Source organism: Eriocheir sinensis, chromosome 68 (assembly GCF_024679095.1).
Source record: "Eriocheir sinensis breed Jianghai 21 chromosome 68, ASM2467909v1, whole genome shotgun sequence".
NCBI lineage: Eukaryota > Metazoa > Arthropoda > Malacostraca > Decapoda > Varunidae > Eriocheir > Eriocheir sinensis.
In genome coordinates this window covers 6,494,002-6,507,224 of record NC_066576.1, presented here as the reverse complement: position 1 = coordinate 6,507,224, position 13,223 = coordinate 6,494,002, and the positions used below count along the sequence as shown (strand labels likewise).

Sequence of the window (13,223 nt, the reverse complement as noted above, 5' to 3'; positions counted from 1 at the left end):
GATGCCATTGAACCAATATGTCTCCAGTCATTCAAAACAAGCCGTCAGCATCATCGCAACATATGACAAGAAAATATTGAGATTCTGTCACGGGCAACAGTTGGCTATCTCGCCAACAGTGTGTCAAGCTCGCGGTTTTCACGCCCAATTGGGCTTATTTTTCAGTACTGACGCCAACCGAGAAATAAATCTATTTTTTCTATTTTGCGTTATCAAACCTTAAAGTACAAAATCAGGCACCTGAGTAAATAATTCTTAGTTTCGTTCCGAGAGCACTATCGACTAAACTGTTAAATAACGCCTCTGATATATGCAGGAGCACTATATATTTACGTACGTAATATATACGCCTCGTCCCTGTGGAACACCGGGGAGAGTTTTAGCACGGAGAGTCAAGAGGATGTCTGAACTATAGGTCGATCTTAATTAAAGAGACGCTTAACTAGATCACATATCATCAGCCACATGCATAGCTTTCTGGGATCTTCTGCGGCTCCGCGGGATTCCCGCGAAGTTTATTGACCTGTGATCATTGGCCCATACTCAGGAGCCGAGGGTGCCGTCAGGTACCTATGGGTTCAAGATCAAGGTAGGGATGCATGAATGCTCCATCGTTTTTCACCATATACATATACTAACATGAAAAGAGTGTAAGACACGGTCGTCGACCAGTCACTGCAGAACGACAAGACTAATGATGGAATGATTATATAATTACATGATCAACTGCAGGGTCATGTGACTACTCCGATTAGTGCTCAAGGAGAGGCCGGCCCGGGGTCGAGCCTCCATACAGTCTTTTCTAACAGCTTATTACAATGGGCAGTGGAATATACAGAAACATGTATCCCATTCTCTTGTCTCGGGAATAATTCGGATAATAATGATAATAATAATAATAATAATAATAATAATAATAATAATAATAATAATAATAATAATGGCAGAGGATGAGGAATTACCAATTTAGATTAGACGGTGAAAACTGTTTGATACATATCCATGTATTCATGTGTGTGTGTGTGTGTGTGTGTGTGTGTGTGTGTTATCGGGATGCATGGTGACTTCAATAGTTGCTAAAGAAATGGAATACTCCCGATAACACACACACACACACACTTCGGAATAAAAGGCGCGCGACAAGCACGAAGGTATTGTGGTAGTGAATGGCGGTGCTTGCTAGCATCCGCGGCCGCAGCGCCCACAGCAACTTGCTCAGCAGATTCCTCGCCAGCGTCATGTCATGCACCCCCATGACCTCACAGCGCGCGCGAGGACCATTGGGAGGCAGCGGCAGGATGTCAACAGTGCTTGCAGCTGGCAGGCGTGCACGCTCGGCTCCCCGGCGGCGGCCTTCGCTGCGGACTGATGCTGGCAGGTGACAGGGAGTGTTGATTTGCTTGGCACTGTGCGTGTGTGTGTGTGTGTGTAAAACACCTACTATTATTATTAACTATAAAAGAAAAACATTAATTGTGGGTCTTCTTACTATTATTATTATTTTTAACAAGCTGAGTGAAGGAGGAGGAAGGAAAAACGGGTGTGTTTGAGATGAGTTTTATTCCCGACTAGTTTCGCTTTCGCTTCTTCAGGGGAAATGAGGTGACTCAGGTGTCACCGTACGTGTCATTCCGCTATATATATAGGACACATCTTCCGCCGGCTGGCAGCAGCAGCAGTGAGATGAATATGATGATGAAGTAATATGCTGCTGAGATGCTCCTTGCTTGCAAAATTTGAAGAATTGGCTGAGCGGTGGCCCAGCTAGTTCAGCACAGAACAATGATCTACAGAATATATATATATATATATATATATATATATATATATATATATATATATATATATATATATATATATAATGAAATGAATGGGTAAGCATAACCCAGTAGCACGTCCTGGTTATATCAGGATACAATTAAGTAGCTACTATAATAGGTACTTCAGCCATCAATTGTTAGCCTATTAACTGACCCTAAATGTAAAAAAATGATTGCTTTTCTAAGTGTATTATATATTTTTTTCTAACTAGCGCGCTGTCTTAAGTTTATGTGAAGGAATTAAAGACGGATAGACATATTTTTCAAAGCATATATGTATCCTCCGTTCACGTGTGAAGAACTGCGTTTATAGGTAAAAGTACTGTTACTACTGTTAATATATTACGGGAGCCGCTTAAAAAAATCGCTTGTGTCATTAACGGTGCTGTAGCGATCGGCCAGCGAGAGGCTGTAACCGTCCCCTTAGATAGGCCCCTCACGAATTAAGCCTACTGCCGCTATGGAACAGCGGCAAAGAAAACAAAGTTGCCTCTGGCGCATGGCCTCTTCCAATCAAGGGTCAATATATACAATAATCTCATAGTTGTATTTTATTTTATTCTTATACATGCCTCGATCTATGTAAATATATTTAGTCCAGATAACTTATATACAGTGTTCCGTAACCAAACTATCATTAACAATAGGATAACCACTACTTACAAAGCTGAAGCCCATCAGAATTTGCGTATAAACCCTTTCGGCTACTTTTTGGGCTGCTAATAGGGAGGGTGCCGCGGGAAGCTCCACTGAGCGTTGACAACACTGCGTCACGTACGCAGTCAGAGCGGCGACGAATCGTTCAACATGCCATTGACCCATTCATTATCCACATCTACGGAATAACAGCCCTCCACGAGTACACGCTGCAACCTGCACCTTCTCTGCATTATCGTAATTATGGCATTTTTGACGATTCGGAGACGAGGATCAGCTGGGATGGCACAAACGTGGACGGTTTTCGGTGGTAGGGTCATTTTAATCGTGTTCGTTCAAGTGGCGGCCGAGGGACCCTGACCCCTGGTGGTGTACCGCGCGGAGGGGCTCTGCAGGGGCGTACGAGGTGGAGTTACACCTCATCTACCGTGGGATTAGAGCATGTATATTTTGTATATCCTTAATTGTGGGTGTGTCAGTGACACATCGGAGAGCATGCTCTCTTTAAAGAAAAAATTTCTGACCTTCTACACCAAACTAGGCTACATATACATGCAACCGCACACCATTTCCTCAAAATGTATCAATATTATAATTTTTTCACTCCCGGCCTTGGAATTACCCATCTGGGGACCCCGGCCATTTCGTCTGGCAACGACCCAAGGAGGCGTTCTGATAGCTCTTAGAACTTTCTCTTCAACTTCTGCAGCGTTCACTGTCTTCTTTCTAATTTCCATCTTGTGGAACACTCTCTCCTCCTGATATCACCTCTTCATAAACGAAACGCGTAGGCCAGGTGAGTTGGGAATGAACCGTACATGGACGTAATTAACGTACAGAGGCTCTCATGGCCATATTTATGGGTTTAGAATGGTCTCCCTCTCACAGGTATTAGAGAAAACAGTTACCCACAGCTGAGCAATGGCGGTATTGGCGGGGAAGCTTGGTTAAATTTTACGATGTTTATTTTTTTTTCGATTTTTTTTTTTGGTAATTCGTTGGGGATATACCCCAAGGGAGGTAGGCGGTACACGCCGCGCAACAACCCAAACGGCTGGTAGAGAGATGCCCAATTCTTTCAAGGAGGAGGCCCAACCACAGAGTTATATACCTAGAGCGCGCGCTCCCGCGTTGTGGGGTTAGCGACGGGTGAGGCAAGCTACCCTGGCGCGGCAGCCATCTTGGGAGGCCCACTTTCCCTCACTCTGTGGTGGTGGTTGTGGTGGTGATGGTGATGATGGTAAAGGTGATGGTGGACCTACACTTTACGCCCCCACCCACATCTGTCAATAGAATTTCCTCACACATTTTCAAGATAAAAATAATAATTTGAACCACCAGGAAAAAAAAAAAAATACAGCACACATGACATATTCATAGTTCGATGTAAAACTGAACTAATTCCAATAGGTAAACTTACCTTAATTAAGGAGGCGGTGGCTGAGTCGACAGAGTGACGGCACCGCGTTCAGGAGGACGCGAGTTCAATCCCCGCCCGGTGCCACCAAGCTGGGATTTTTCAGCCGCCGCCGAGTGACTTAAAACTACCCACATGCTGTCCAGAAGACCATCTATCAACCCGGACTCTAGATTCTAGTATTAAAGATGAGCTCCGGGAGGGCAGCATGACCCAGTGCAAGATGGCGCCACTATAAACACTCGCCTGCGCCAGAACGGGCTGGGCCGACCATCAGGCCCCACCGGGAAGAAGCCTACCGGCGCAATAGGCCGCGACGAAAAAAAAAAAAAAAAAAAAAATAGTATAAATCATTGAAGACATTACCGCTGCCTTCCGGGGGTGCAGTTAGGGCTCTTGCATGGTCGTACTCGTACATATCAACAGTGAACTTTTGTAGCATGTCTCCAGTGATTTCTAAGTCCTTGCAACACTTTCCCGATTCTATTAGGGTTGTACGTACTCTCAAAATTGACTCCAACATTTTCAAACTCATTCTGCCGCGAGCTTTCGTCTTCACTGCAGTTACATGGGAAAAATTCTCTCCAAGACGGTATTAATCACAGGTGTGGTCAAGCACTGCAGAGCATAGTTTGCAAGTTCTTCATATGGCTTATGATTTTCCACTTCATACTTCTTCATAGAGGACCAAAACTGGACTGGGTCATCTGGAAGGCCGCATTTAAATACATCGACCCAAGGATGGTACAGAATTTTGCGATACTGCTCTTTACAAATTTCTAGCTTATCTTCCAGTAAGTGAAAGAAAGGGAAGTCTTTGAATGCAGGCCTGTTCAGGTGAGTGAGGATTGTACATGGTGACAACTTGCACAGACCATCAAAAAGGCTTCTTTTTTCAGGCAGATGCAACTTCACTTGATCCACCAGTTCTATTAACATGCTCTGACAATGCTTCTGCACAGCTAAGACACGCTCATGCTCTGCATTTCCCTGACTTAGCAGTCGCTTGCACGCCACCATAAACTTGACCCCAAAGTCAACCTTCTCAAGTGGTAGTAACTGTCCTTCAGCATTATAGATTCGTTGCCTCAGAGATTTGAAATGTGTGTCTAGCTCATAAAGAAGCCTCAATGGAGTGGCATTAGTTGAATGAAAGAGTGAGTTCACTCTCTCAAACTCAGTGACAATGGGAGTCTAACAGAAGGACCAGTTCTGGTAGGTCCAGCAAATATTAAGGTTTTTAAATGTAAAATAATGAGATATAATAAGCATCTAAATAGCTACATATGAAACTTCAATAATGATGTGATAGTGGGAAGGGCTACGAATGGCAGGTGAAAACCCTTCACCTGACATTCATAGTTTAAACCCATTTTTTTTTTTTTTGTAAATGCCTGCCCAAATTGAACTGGGTCTTATAAGTTCAAGCGTCTTATAAACCATCAAATACAATAAATAAGGAATAGTTGTAAAATAAATAGGCTTTGTAATACATATTTATTTCTTATCAAAGTTCAATGAGTATGGTCAACCATATTCTTCCTTTAACACCTTTGAGAAGAATATGATTCGCTTGAGTCTTTAGCATGAAGGCAACTCGACTTCCTTGAGGGATGTTGCTTCTCTGTATCTCTTGATCTGTTAGTTTACAATACCTCAGAAATGCGGCGGCGTTTACGCGCACTTGATCTTCCTGTTACAATTGAGGACCCTTGTAAACTTTTCCTTGGTGTTTGTTCTTTTCTCTGAGCCAGACTTCCCTGTTCATGTTTACTTTTATCATCGCTTAGCTCTCCTTCCCTCTCTCTTGACTCTGCTTCCATTTCATCATCACTCAAAACACTTTCTGACCCTGGTTCTTCCTGTACTTCTGTTTCTTCATCAAGTGGCTCTGGTGTACCTCCACTGCTTTGGTGAGTCTCTTTTGTTATATATTTATTTAATTTAGACTTTAGGGAAGAGATGTGGGCTTCAGTTGCACTAATCACTCGTTGCACTTCATCAATGTTAGGTTTGGCGATCTTAACATCTTCATAGGACTTTAATGAGTCTGTAATATGCTTCAGATGGGCAACATTATGTGAGAAACTCTTACTTGTATGAGAATCCAGAATGGTGTCTCCATGTATGGGATAACCTGATGCATTCCCTTCCATAACTGGTCTATGGTTTGGGACACAGCACTTTGGATTTTCAGTGAATAGATGTGCTACTCGTCCAAAGTACTCCTCACCATCCATTACTATCCAATCCACATCACCATAATGAACAGGACTGGAGTCTCCACTATAATTTCCAGTCATTTTCTGAGTGTCTTGAAATTCTTCTTTTACAGTAGAACACAAGACAAAACCTGAAAAGAGAAAAAAATCTCTCTCTCTCTCTCTCTCGTGCACACATACAGTTGGATGGGCTGTTCCTGTTATGTGTTTTAGATTCTTAAATAGCCATGAATGGGTGTCCTGAGCCATTCTTAACCCAGTAGCAGCGACGGGACAAATCTGTGGCTTTACCGTGTAGCAATGATGGGCCAAATTTGTGCCATGATTTTAACCCCCCAAAATAGATGATACATAAACTGATCACAAATGCTTTGACATATATTATGAAATGGTTTGTGTGAGGGGTGATTTTTTCTCATTTTTCTCGCTTAGAGGGACCATTAAGAAACATGATCCCTGCTGCTACCGGGTTAAAAGGAGCTGCAAAGATACTTGGATCTCTTTCATGAATGCAAGTGTTTGTCACATATCTTCTGTGTATATTAAACTATTTATTATTATTTTTTTTTTTACAGTACAGGAGAGAGAGAGAGAGAGAGAGAGAGAGAGAGAGAGAGAGAGAGAGAGAGAGAGAGAGAGAGAGAGAGAGAGAGCCCACTAAACGCTGCTCCCATAAAAATGAAAAGTAAAGAATGGCCAAAGACAGGTCAAATTCAGGTGGAGAGGTGTCTTGATACACTCTTCTTGAAAGAGATCAAGTTACAGGCAAGAGGAAATACAGACGAAGGAAGGCTATTCCAGAGTTTATCAGTACAAGGGATGAAAGAATGAAGATGCTGGTTAACTCTTAAAGGGGTTTGGACAGTATAGGGACAGTATAGGCTGGAGGGGGGAGGCATGCAGTTAGCAAGTTCAGAAGAGCAGTCAGCATGAAAATATTGATAGAAGATAGAAAGAGAGGCAACATGACAGTGGAATTTAAGAGGTAGAAGACTGTCAGTAAGAGGGGGGGAGCTGATGAGGTGAAGAGCCTTAGACTCTACTCTGTCCAAGAGAGCTGTGTGTGTGTGAAGCCCCCCACGCATAAGATGCATATTCCATATGAGGGCGGACAAGGCACTTGTATATGGAAAGCATCTGTGCGGGGGAAAAGAACTGGCGGAGACGATATAGAACGCCCAACCTCGAGGAAGCTGATTTAGTGAGAGATATGTAAAGTTTCCAGTTGAGATTTTGAGCTAAGGATAGGCCAAGGGTGTTTATTGTAGAAGAAAGTGGCAGCTGAATGTTGTCGAAGAATAGGGGATAGGTGTTTGGAAGATTGTGTCGAGGTGATAGGTGGAGAAATTGAGTTTTGCCAAAGCCTTTCATGATTCTCCTTCCTCATCTACAAGACAGTTGTCAAAACATGAGAAAAGAATAGTTCCTTCAACCTGACTTTCCTTGTGATCAATGATTTTAATGAGCTAAAATAATAGACTTAGCTCTTACCTGTGGAAATGATGGATAATTTGTTTGGTTCACAAGCAGAACAAACAGCTGGTCTCTGGAAATAAAGGGCAAAATTAATATTATAAAATATTAGCTACATGATGTATAGAGTAAGATAGCATGAGAACTTAGTCTAGTTGGGAAATGCAACAAAAAATATACAACCATTGCTAGGGATCAAAATTGTGACCACTGAGATATGTGGGCCAGCACTACCAATCACACCTCTGTGGCGCAATGACTCAAGCCTTTTTTTTTCAGTAAAGGAAGCAGCTCAAGGGTAAAAAAAAAAATAATTGAGAAAAAAAGACAGCTAGTTACTGCCCTTATCAATAAGAGTGGATGGGTGGCCAAAAGAGAGGTCAATTTGGGGTGGAGAAGTGTCTCGATACTCTCCTCTTGAAAGGGGTTACGGTTACGGCCAGCGGCCGGCCTGACTCCTGCGAAACGGGAGGCAAATCCTCCCGCAGAGAGGCGACGACACTAACACAAGTGTCCAGGTCCACGTCGTCAGGGAGGCAAGCAGCAAGACGAGGAAAATGCACCAACTGACCAATAGCCAGCTGAGCCTCCCACAAGCGCAGCTTAACCTTGAAGGCGGTGACGTGCGTGTGCATGTCTGTCACGAGAATGTCTTTGCCTTGCAGCTTCATGTTGAGGGCATTCAGGTTCATAGTGATGTCCGTGAGCAGGGCCAGGCGAGCGAGCCATCGCGGGTCGGAGAAGTGATCAGCGTGGGGAAGGTTCTTCTGATGGAGGAAGGTGGCGATCTCCTGCTGCAGGTCACACACACGGGACAGCATGGCCCCACGACTCAGGCAGCGGACCTCACAGAAGTAGAGCAGGTCGTTGCAGTGCACGTTCACCTCGTCCATCAGTACCTGGAACTGGCAGTGGTTCAGGCTGCAGGAGAGGATGGAGTTGATGACCTTCACTACGACAGACATGACATCAACGAGGTTGGCAGACTTGGCGCACAGGGCCTCTTGGTGGATGATGCAGTGCACCTTGTGGATGGGCTGAGTGTCTGGCAGCCTCACAGTGACACACTAGCAGCGAAGCGGTGCCCTTCTTCTCCCCAATCATCGCCCGGGCACCGTCGGTCATCACACACTCAAGACGGGAGAGGTCCAGAGAGTGCTGCTCCATACACTGAAGCACGGCGTCGAAGATGTCTTGCCCAGTGGTGGTGCCGTGCAGCGGGAAAAGCTGGAGGAATTCCTCACACACCTGTAGGTCAGCGGTGACCCCACGGATGAAAACGGCCAGCCGGACCATGTCCTTCGTGTCGGTGCTCTCGTCAAGGGCAAGGGAGAAGGCGATGAGGGTTGAGCTGCGGGTCTTGAGTGAGTCGTTTTTAGGTTGGCTAGATTGGATTAGGTTAGGTTAAGTTAGTTAGATGAGATTCAATTAGGTTAGGTTTAAATTAAATTCACGTTTATTTATTTATTTTTGAAGCTTGCATGTATAGAGGCACATCAGTTACTAGGCAGGGGTGCATAATACAAATCTTTACCGTCAAAATTTATCAGAAAAAAAGTTTCATTTAAAAACAAGACTGATTAATGAAATGAATAATTAATTTTAGTTTCATTACACTGTTTTTTAATATAAGATCTCAGTGTAAACATATTTGCATTACTGTGTCATTGTATGTTTGGATATTTCAGTGCTATTTCAATTTCTTCCTACACTTGCCGCGGCACATCTCACACTTCCCATCTGTTAGGTATCATTATTCTATGCATTTTCTACTCTCTCTGTATATGACAAGCAAGTTCCGTTTCATAAAGTAAGAAATTAAATACTGGCACATTAATAAAACGAATCTTCACCCTCATCTTCACCACTCTGAAAAGTCCTGTTTATTGCTGGGCAGAGAGATGCAGGTCAAGATCGATTAGGGAAGGGGATAGGCATAACTTGAAAAGAGGCATAACTCGAAAAGTAGACATTTGCGATGGAAATGAGGTACAAAATCGTGCAATTCACTACATCACCAGAAAAACATGAACCGCGTAAGAAAATCGTTGGTTGGGTGAAACTGTAAATTGTCCGAGATGCTGCAGGAGTGGTTTCAGGAGCAAGTATATAGGGCTGTATTACCAAACATTGTCAAGGCTTTCTCAGGAGTTTTGGGCATTTTCAGGGGTAGTTTTATGACCCTGATAGTAGTCTGACCCTTCTGTACTATGAACGTAAACACTCATTAGAACGTACCCGATTCATCCCCTCTTTGACCTTTAGAAATAGTTGATGTGAGAAGCAAAAGGGTCTTATATCACCGACCTAAATGTCACCATCGTTTGAAACACTGAGCATACACGGCAATATGCACATCTTATTAAATGTCGTGGGAATAAACAGACTACAAGAGACTTACACCATTTAAACACCATCACGTAGGTCGGGGCGGGATGTAAACACAGTCAGCTGAGCGTACCAAAACAAACAATATAGAAAACTTAGTTCTCTTCGGGGAGACTGCCGTAATTATATAAATTAAGAGAAAAGTGGTAAGATTTACATTATGTAACCTTCATTTTCTTGGAGAGGGTTTTACTGTCGGCACCCCCCCTTTTGACGGGCTCATTATAGCCCGTCGAGAAACCACCTCTGTAGGGCTCTTCCATAGCCTTCCACAGCCCAGCCAGCCATCGTGTTGGCGAAAATACAACAACAACAACATACTCACAGATACTCACAGAAGATTCCCTGGAAGAGGCCTTAAGTGGCCTGTGGCTCCAGTTCAGCAGCCTGAACACTGTGTGGGCTGCGCGTGGTGACTATTTGTGCTCTATATGAAAATTTTTGTTCTTGATTTTTCCAAAATTTATCGAGTTTTGCCTCAAAACTCTCTACTGAGTCAGCGTTCACTACCCACTCTGGCAAACTGTTCCAGGTATTAATCACCCGGTTGGGGAATGAAAACTTCCGAACATTCAGCCTAGCTCTTGGTTTAAAGATTTTCTTAGAGTTTCCCCGTGTGGTGCTATCTTCCCTTAAATCAAAAAGTCCCTCTGTACAATCTATATCATATTTCCTGGTTACAATTTTAAAAGTTTCAATTTGGTCTCCCCGGGATCTTCTATATGCCAGTGTGGGCAACTCAAGCTGTCTCAGTCTCTCTCCATATGGCAGGTCTTTCAGGCAAGGCACCAGCTTCGTTGCTCTTCGCTGCACGTTCTCCACAGCCTCAACATCCTTCACCAGGTGTGGACTCCATGGTTGTCCGTTGTGGGTACCAGCAACCGTGCGACAGTATATATTATAAACAAACAGACGACGGTAGTGGCTGAGTAGTGGAAGATCACCTACCAAGAGACTCGTGAAGTGAATTGGCAGGACTGTTGTCTACTACTTTTTCTTTTTTAGGTGCTGCCTGTAGCCGGTAGGTTTGGGAGAGACGCGTAGTGGACGGTAGACCCACCCTTGCTCCCGCTGTAGCTGCCTTGGGCTGTAGCCCTGAGAGTAGGACTAGGGGGAGGGGTGGGCTGGTACCGGTACCAGTACCGGTACTAACGGTACCTGTACCAGACTGATCGGTATCAGTGCCGATACTGACCAGTCGCTCACGCTGTCCTCAATCTCCACATTTCTTAAATGAATCAATCGTGTTGTACTGGACCACTGAAGGTGGGAGTTTATTCCATTCTCGCACTACAACGCTGGTCTAGAAAAAATGACAAGGAAGCTTAAGTGTATAATTATATAATAGCATCACCACCCCACTACAATTACTACTACAAATATTCCTACTACTACTACCACCACCAGCACCATCACCACCACCACGTCCCCCTCCCAACACCATTACCATCGCCAATATACTCACACCATCAACAACAACAACACCAACACGCCCCACACTCTTACCTCACCCATTGATCCTTAAAAGAACTCCAAAGGGGCCATATTTTTAAACGTTCCAGGGCTCACACCCCCACATTTGATAAGGCTTTCGTAGGAGTTATATGTATTTCCGTGGGTAGATTTATGACCCTGGTGGTAATATGACGAAGCTCCTGTAACATGAACGTGAAAAAACACTCATGGAAACCTTTCTGATAACCTTTGTGGCATTTTGAAATATTTGTTATGAGAATACCACCCCAAGCCGCTTCACCTCTGCCAATGGTGATGAGGAGGGGAGCAGGGAGAACGAGGAGAACAAGGAGGAGGAGGAGAAGGAGCCAAGTTAAGGGAAAGGGATACTGAGTGGAAAAAAAGAGAATGCCGAAGAAGGAGATTTAGTGTGTGAAGAGGAAGGCAGGAAGAAGGCGTAGAAACGAAAAGGAGAAAGACAGGGTACAGAAAGGTAGGTAAAGAAGGGACAGGAGGGAAAGGGGATAAATACCAGAGTAAAGGGAAGGATGGGGATGGGAGGGTAGAGAGAAGAAGATGTGGTGAGGTAATGGAGTTTGAAAAGAAGGGAACTGAAGGAAAATGGAAGGGGGGGAAAGAGAGGAAGCGAGTGGAAAGAGGGAAAGGGGAAGGAGAGGAAAAGTAGAAGGGATAGGAAACAAGACGGAAAAGGAGGGGAAATAAGAATATGATAAGCTAAGAGAAGAAAGAGGGGAATTGTGGGAAAGAGAAAAAGAAAAAAAAAGAGGAGAAACGGGAAGAAAATGGAAGAAAAAGAAAAATATAAGAATGTGAAAAGAGGGGAAAAGAGGAAATCGAAGGGAGGGAGAGAAGGGAAGAAGAGAGGGGGAAGAAGAGAGGGGAAGAAGGAAGACGTAATGGTGATGACGGGGGAAGGGAAGGGAGGGAAGGGGGTGAGGTTACGAAGGAGTGTGTGTGTGTGTGTGTGTGTGTGTGTGTGTGTGTGTGTGTGTGTGTAAACAAAAGGCAGGTAACTCATAAGCACACCTACATACAAACAAACACCTGCCTTCATTCACCTGTCCAACTCCCCCCCCTCTATGCAGGAAGAGGAAGAAGAGGAAGAGGGGGAGGGAGGAGGAGGAGGAGGAGGAGGGCGTGCGAGCTCAGTGGGCCAGCCAGGCAGTGCCACTCTGTCTAAGTCTCAGTGTCTGGCTGGACGTGTTGTGGAGAGGGCGGTTTTCCTCGGCTCTCCCGCCTCGCCTCGGCCTCTCGCGGGCTCGTCGGCGACCCTCTGTGCCAACCCTCGCGCCCCGCAGTGCCGGGTCGTGCGTGCCCCGGACAGTGCCTCCAGTGGATATACCGGCACTGTAACCTTTTTTTTTCACTGTAAGACTCGTGGTTATGCGGCGTGTAGATTACTGTTATTGTTAAGAGGTAATGAGCTGGATATCGTACAAGTGGGTCCTTTTTCTGGATCATTTTCTTCTTTTCTGAGCTTCAACTCCTCTCGTATTTTCTTTATCTACCTGTTTTCCCTTGAGTTGTTTTGTTTATTGATAGTCTTGTATGTCTTGTTTTGACGCGTTTTTTTTAGCCCAATTTCTTCTTTTATGAGCTTCAACTCCTCTCGCATTTTCTTTATCTACCTGTTTTCCCTTGAGTTGTTTTGTTTATTGTTAGTCTTGTATGTTTTGTTTTGAGCGTTGAGGTGAATGACAGGTATTAAAAGTGATCATTAATTAAGTTTGTCTACCTTTTGATACCTGGTTGACATTTTTTTTTAATATC

At 44.2% G+C, this 13,223-nt stretch overlaps 1 long non-coding RNA gene across 1 annotated transcript; it reads right to left on the bottom strand.

The window, feature by feature from the left end:
* Positions 1 to 5,377: 5,377 nt before the first annotated feature.
* LOC126988224 (uncharacterized) lies at positions 5,378 to 10,192 on the bottom strand. Its single transcript, XR_007741749.1, has 3 exons — positions 9,991 to 10,192; positions 7,608 to 7,662; positions 5,378 to 6,247 (listed from the first exon to the last, which is right to left on the bottom strand). It is a non-coding gene; the product is annotated as an uncharacterized LOC126988224 (long non-coding RNA).
* Positions 10,193 to 13,223: the final 3,031 nt, after the last annotated feature.